Source organism: Charadrius vociferus, unplaced genomic scaffold (genome assembly GCF_000708025.1).
Source record: "Charadrius vociferus isolate BGI_N301 unplaced genomic scaffold, ASM70802v2 scaffold158, whole genome shotgun sequence".
Classification (NCBI taxonomy): Eukaryota; Metazoa; Chordata; class Aves; order Charadriiformes; family Charadriidae; genus Charadrius; species Charadrius vociferus.
Genome location: NW_009661372.1, coordinates 5,485,075 through 5,492,562, shown reverse-complemented (window position 1 = coordinate 5,492,562; position 7,488 = coordinate 5,485,075). Strand labels below are relative to the sequence as shown.

Here is a 7,488-nt window from a genome sequence, read left to right as displayed (position 1 = left end):
GCTGATATAGTCATGTTAAAATAAAGAAAGAACATTTGTTTCTCTCTAACTTAATCTTTTTAAGTAGCATTATGATGCCAATGTGCACCTTCTAAACATCAGTGCTGTAAGAATTCAAGAGTTCTTTCTGATAATGTACATACTAAGCCAAGGCTTATACCACCTTCAGTAAGAACACACAAATTTCTTGTAACTTTTTGACTTATTCCCACACGGGTATGCTACACTAGTAGAGAGACAGTAAGGTTAGTGTTAACAAAATTAACCCAGAAACATTTCTTCCTGCAGGATGAGAAAATACTACCTGTTCTGAGGGTGTTGGTTTTGGGTGGTTTTTTTGTTGTTGTTGTTGGTTTTGTTTGGGTTTTTTTTAATGCAGTATTTACAGAAGGAAACATCTGGAATCCTCCCAGGAACACCTAACATAGGGACTCATTCAGTAGTGCTACCATGAATTTGCCAGACCAGCAGTATAAACTGAATTTCATGCAACAGTCAAACAATGATTCACAGTATCATTCTACATTAAATATTTGAAAAGAACATTTTTGCACCTTTCCAGATTGCACCCTCAACCAACATGGTTTAATGAGGTGAATAAATATTTGAATAAAAACAAAATACAAATATTTAAAAATATTTTTATTAAGGTATCCTGTCCCAGTCAATACTACTAACTGAACTGTGTTCATGAAGTTGCTCTAGGGCTATTAAATGTAGTCCCTCTCCCTTCTCTTTAGCTGTACACACAAGGATCAGAACTCAGGTGTGGGGCAGCAGTACTCTGATGCAGAAAAATAGGAAAGATTGTTGGTGAAGGCTTTAGACCCCAAGACTTAAAAATCAATGTCATGACTGTAATATTACAAGGTGTATATTAACTCTTATTTCTGAATTTCCAAGATTTCAGCCATTGTGAAAAAAGTTCAGTAAAGATTTTTCCTGGACGAAGTATTACATAAACCTCCAATTCCGTGTGTCAACACAGTTCCACTCAGACGAAGTATGCTGGTGCATAGTTACAAAAATTTAGCACCCTGAGCACGCATGTTTGTGACTGGGTAGAAACACATATATACACAGCTTTTGTCTTTTAATGTGCATATGAACTGTACCACTGAAAATATCCACAGTATCCTATTTGTCTATAGGTTTAGACAAAAATGACTTTTTTTTTGAAGTTCACTTCAATTTTTTCTAGCCATGATCAAGTAAAGGTGCTTTTTTCTGCACAGTTCAACAGCTGACTTGGCAGAAGCATTGCAAAAAGTGACTTTGTATTTCTGATTATTATTTTGTAAGCTTGAAAGTCTTTAATTCTCCCTAAATTTTCAGGAATCAAGTAGCATTGAGCAAACTGTACCCAATGTCTTCTTCATGCACAATACATAAGGGTAATAAAAAAGCACAATACACACATGTGGATGGCCAAAACTGCTTAGCTTTCATCCCTCTTAATTACTTCTCTTGACCAAATTCTGCCTATGGCTACACATGAGAAGAGGATCTGATACAGTCCTACAGCTCCTATGCAGTTCTGAACTACCAAAAAGGAGATGCCAGTTCCTGTTCCAGACTTGGTAATAATCAACAAAGAATTATGAGTTTTCTCATGCCAGACCAGGAGCTGCATTTGTCCAGTGTGTATCTAGTATTAGGCTGGACATAATGTCTCATCCTAGTATCTTGTTCTTATTCTTTAGAGCATACAAAAGGTTCAAAATGATGCCTGCCTCTGCCAGACCAATCCCAGGCCCTGTTCCCATCGATTAAATCCTAAAGTTATGAACAGTTGTTCCAACTACGGTTAAGTCATTTTACAGACACAGAAAACTACAGAATGTATAGATATCTACATATAACTCACTGGATAAAGTTTTGTAATGGCTAAACTGGGATGAAATCTTAAGTATAAGCTTTGCCTCACAAATATCTTCACCTAACTTAAATGATGTTATAAATATATCTATGAACTGCAAAAAAAGAAATGGGATGGTGATTTTTTTTCCTCTTCAACCAAATGCAGGTTGTCATTTCTTTCTCTCAGACTTAATGAAGAAAGCTTCTCCCCCAGGTGTTTTGTCTCTGAAAGGCCATCATCCCATTTTTCTCCCCCCCTGCCCCAAGTAAGACTATAAAATGCAGAGAATGCAAATGATAGAATAACCTCAAAACTGATCCAGTTCAGGCAAGGATACACTACAGCAAGTGTCCAGCCCAAATGACTTCCTTCTGGGGCCTTTTCACTTTGGGATGACACAGCTGTACTGTACAATACCTACCCTAGAGATCCCACACCAATAGTGCTTAAGAAGAAAGCCATCTAATCATGGTAAGTCAGAAGTAAATTAATGAGCTGCTCAAGAATATCTTTTGTTTATTTTCAGGTAGGTCAAAATTAAATTACTAAGGATGTATCTGTTTACTGATATACACTTTTATTAATGTTATTCATTTAAATTCCTTAGCACCTGCACTGTAAACTCTCAGAGCCGAACTTGAAGTCCAGAAATGAGCTGCAATGTGAGCAGGAGAAAAGAACACACCTGAGTGCTTCAGAAGTAAACAAACAGACCACTTTGTCAAGTGTCTAAAATGCCTGTTTGATTTCTTTCTTTAAAAACAAACATTTACCATTAAAAAAAAAAGCATTTCCTGGTTTTGCTAAGTCTTCTTTCAGGTCACAGAAAACTGGAATTAAGACTTCCTTACTCTCACCCTTGTGACAAGATCCTGTATTTCAATGACTAGCTCATAGAGGCCAAATACATTTTAAAAACAATTCTTTTTTTTTTTTTTAGTTAGAATCTTTTTTTTTCCTTCATTAACACTAAAATCTTAATTTGCATTTTATGACATAAAGCATTTTCCATGAAGGTGGTAGACAGAAATTCTAGCATTTCAAATAAAAAGAGCAATTTAAATCAGGTTTTTATACACTGCACATAAATATAAAAGGTTCTTTCTTCCTTTAGGCAGCCAGTTAAGGAAATATATACAAATAAGGACAGATCCTCAAATGGCAGGTGGTCTTGTATAAGATGGCTGAAATGGTCCATAAGTTAAAATTGTAAGAAGAAAGTACACTCTTCTGCCTTTCTATTTCTCTTTAAATTATTGATGATGTTATTATTTTACAGGTCCAAGAAAGACTAATTAACCGGGTATGAGGAAATCCTAATTCCAAGTCTAGGAAAGGAGAAGCAGCATTGCAAACTAACCTGCTAAGTTATTTGCTCTTACTTGTAAGCTGTTTAAGAAACATTTTATGGAATAAGGACATTAAGAAACTAAGAAGGTGAGACAGTGAAGTTAAACGAAGAATTCATTTGTTCCCACTCAACAAGTTTATTCTAGTCACTCTTAATTTTACTCTAAGCTTAATAAATAATTAATTAACTTTCAGTTTAGCAAAGGAATAAGCAGGCCATTTTTTCCCATTTTTTCAAGGTTTAGCTCAGTCCGGTGAAATGTAACAGCTAAATATTCACTGACCAGTGAGAGCAGAGCCTTTGCATATGCTGTTATATTAAAAACAAAGTATGCACTTTTACAATTATGTATTTCAGTGTAGAAAGTGTTGATATGTAAAGAAGAATCTTTCCTGCAAATTAGAATGGCTAAGGAGACACTTGCAATAAATACAAGAAATATGCCAAAGACAAGTGTGTCCACTACTGCAAGGGAAGTACGTCTGACTTAAAAGCCTGACCTAAAATTACATTTGCTGTTACTGTGCCAAAACTGAAAGAAAGGGGAAAAAAGGGTGGTGGTAGGGGAAGAGAGTCTGCCAAGTATCACTTCTTAAGCAACCTTGCAAGTTGGGGCAAAATCTAGTCTTTCTTACATTGAAATCCTGATCAACAGTCACAAAAAAAGCAGAACTGGGCCTTTTCATAACAAAGAAAAAACTTTTTAAAAACAGCCAAATGAATTTCTTAGTTATGTTAGTAGTAGTTTGCAAAACAAACAATAGGACTAGACAGGTGGGCAACTACATTTTATTTTCTGCATTTGGATAGTTCTAAGTTGTATTTTATGTTCTGGCCCAGAGACATGCTTTACAAAACTGATTTCATTGACTACTACGGGAACCTTGCTAGATTTATAGAACCATCTGCTGGTAAAAATCAGTGGCTATTTTATGCCTAACTAAACCTAAAATAATCTTTTGTTCCATAGATAGGCATATACTGCACATAACAGCCTGCATACCATCTAAAAATGTGGGCTGATTGTCACCTTGGTGTTGGTAGGAAAACAGTTGCCTTATCCAATATTCCACAGTTGTGTGAACAAAATGTATTTTAACATGATTTCTATTCACAGTTTAAGTGAATCATTTCCCTTTTAATTCCCCACCCCCAACTATTCATTTATACACAGATAAGCAAAGCACTTTGATGAAAGCAGGTTCCAGAATAGACTAAAACTCCAGAATTTGCAAGTTTATTTTTGCAGAGAGGAATGATATAAAACAAGGAGCCAAAAAGAAAAAAGGCCTTTATAACAGATTACATATTTGCTTATTTTAGACATCCTTTGATCATCCCTTCTCCCCCAAATCAAAACAACCCCAAAGAACCTGACAAGGATAATATAATTAATGCAATTAATTTAACCCAATCTTAATAAGAATATGTCCCTGAGAACCTCACACTTTGAAAAATATTCTGTCCTGATGTACACTCTATGCAATGCTACTTCAGACAAGCTATTGCCCCATACAAATAAACAGATTTTTTAACATGGTATTATCATGTAGTACCCAAAATATATCACATTTATGTCAGTACATGCATTCAGACATGCTTCAGTGACAGCTGCATCTTCAATCAAGAATGCTATATGACTACACAGCATCTAAACTAATTCTGCTTACTTTATGTACTTTTTCTGTAAAAAATAATTTTCTTTGTCCTGCTGATTCCAAGACAGTCCTTCTCAGAGAACACCATATTTAGAGAATATTTGGATGTATAATTTTTCATCCTTAAAATTAGGTATTTGTCAGCTATAGTATCTCAGAGTATAACAAATGGGCTTTAATCATTAAAAATATAAACACAATTAGCACTGAAGGGAATGGGTCATTGTTGAATATTGTTCAATAAATACATTCCAAATAAGTGCCTGTAAGTTCAGTTAGGCTGCGGCCTAGCCATTTTTTCTGGAACAGATTTGTATCACAAAGAACAGCTAACCTTCTGAAAAAATTACCAAATAATAAGAAAATTTATTTTGCATCTTATGTACTTCCCTGACAGACTAACATTAAATGTGCTTCACTTACTAAGTGCAATGACCTATTTCTTCTTTTGGGGCTGAAATTATTGGATATTGTTTTGTTTGCACATATTCCTACAAGTGTTATGATGTGTATTTTTCATAGTAACCTAAACATTTCTTGTTTCAATTAAATAAGCCTTACTGCACAAAGAGGGATTTCAGATTTTTATTCAAAAAATGCAAGAAAATCAAAGATGCAACATATGGACGTTTTCAGAGTACATCAGTCATTGTATGGCAAATCCCCACAGCCCCAGAAAATATGTCTTGTAAAGGTCAGATTTATAGATCAGTATTGGGGATGGGGAAAGAAGATTTGTATTTACACAAAAAAATATTGATTGTTTGCTAAAGCAACTAATTCTTACCATTTTTAGATTCTGTTAAGTCTTGGGATTGCAGTTTCTCTCAAGTAGCACAAGGAGAACAATCTGAAAACAATTTAAAAAAAATAAAAAATGAAAAAAAAAAAAGAGTAATTCCAACTGTCGCAATATTTAATAGGTATTTTTTGCCAGCATAACAGTGGGTGAGCCAAGTATAAGCTTCAGTGGTTAAGATTAAAGTCATGCAAATTATTCTAACCACATGTATGCTTATATATCATGCGTCTCTGCACTTCAGTGGTCTGTAGGCTTAAATATAGGACAAAGGAATCCCTGGTACCTGGATTTGCAGAACTCTATGCTATTCTTAGCGCTTGGTACATCTCTGAAGAGCACTACACCTAATGGTTAACACACCTAAAAATCAGTCAAGAGGACAAAAAACCGTCACCCTGTGCTTACTGTAAAGGTGGTCCATTGTTCCCAGGCATACTACAAAGTGTGGGTTTTTGCAATCAAGAAACAAGTATAACAGTGTCAGGCTTTCACAATGCAATGGCCCAGAGAATAGGTATTTTTGGAAATGGCACTGCATTACATAACCTCCAGTTTTCTCTCTCTCTCTGTTCCACACACCCCCCTATTTTAAATAGGGAGAGGAAAAAAAAAAAGAGAAGGTCCTAACCTCATTTAAATGGTACCTTAAATTACCACTCTCTTAATTGACTGAATTTGTAACATACCTCCTTTATCAGTTTTCATACAGTGACAAAAATTAAAGTTCTCTTCTATTGATTATATATTTCTTACCTATAGTGTGTATGTATGAAATGTAATTAGGTATGAGTCATATGTTTACACAGAAGCACACACATACATACTGGATTTAAAACTGCAAACTCATATATCTATAAATGTACATAGAAACGTCTGAAAGCAAGCACATCACTAAATGTTCACCAAAATACTGTTGGTTTTGTGGATTTTTTTCTCAAAAGAACCACCCAAAATTTAACTGCTGCACATGCAAAAATGCAGAAGGCTGTTGCAAGAATGACTGCTTTCTAAAAATAAACCCCACCAGCCTGAGAGGAATCCAGTGTCAGGGCGGAGAAGAGGGAGATTCGTTTTACAAGGGAGAAGAAAAGAGATGAAAAACCAATCCTAGAGCCTTGCATGCATGCTAAAAAAGCTAAGTGCATTAGGTTCAAAAACGCATTTTGGTGTTTGTGGAGTGCAAAAGCGAGAAAAAGGAAACAGTTTTAGAAAACCACTTCTCATCTCCCCTTGCATGTGTGCAGAAAAATCCCCAGCCTAGAAATCCAGCCTTAAAGCATAAAGACAAAGAGTTAAATACATATACTGCACGTTTTCTCATCTTCTTTAAGAAACCCTGTTTGTGCACCGAGAGGGGGAAAGGCAAGCTGCAGCAAAGTCCAGCTAAGGACAAAAGGAAATTAAAAGAAACAAAGAAAGAGAGAGAGAGAAAGAGGATTAATAAAAAAAAAAATAAAATTCTGTGGATTGGAATTGCATATACTTACAGACAAAAGCCCCCTCCCCCTGCTCACTTTCTGTCCTTTCTACATGATCTGAAACACAAATGTGGATTAAAAAAGGGCAGCATGCTACAGAAGGGAATTTATAGTTGGGGGAGTGGAGAGAGGGTAGGGGGTGTGGGGAAGAATGACTGCACCTCTTCCAAAGTGCAGCCTTGGAGAAAAAAGAAAAAGGGGTGGGGGTGGCTGGGGGAAAGTCTCTCTCTCTCTCTCTCCCTCTCTCTCAGGCTGGATTTTGGTTGCCAGCGCTGGTTATATTGAACAATGAGCTAATTCTGATGGCAGCTGGCTGGCTGCCAGCTCTCCCCCCCACC

At 35.9% G+C, this 7,488-nt stretch overlaps 1 long non-coding RNA gene across 1 annotated transcript in view; it reads right to left on the bottom strand.

Annotated features, from left to right (window-relative positions):
* Positions 1-7,418, bottom strand: part of LOC104294229 — a 21,740-nt gene extending 14,322 nt beyond the window's left edge. Inside the window, exons 1-2 of the long non-coding RNA XR_717925.1 lie at positions 7,160-7,418; positions 5,658-5,720 (exon numbers count right to left, since the gene is read on the bottom strand). This is a non-coding gene — a long non-coding RNA (uncharacterized LOC104294229). The remainder of the gene's footprint in view (positions 1-5,657; positions 5,721-7,159) is intronic.
* Positions 7,419-7,488: the final 70 nt, after the last annotated feature.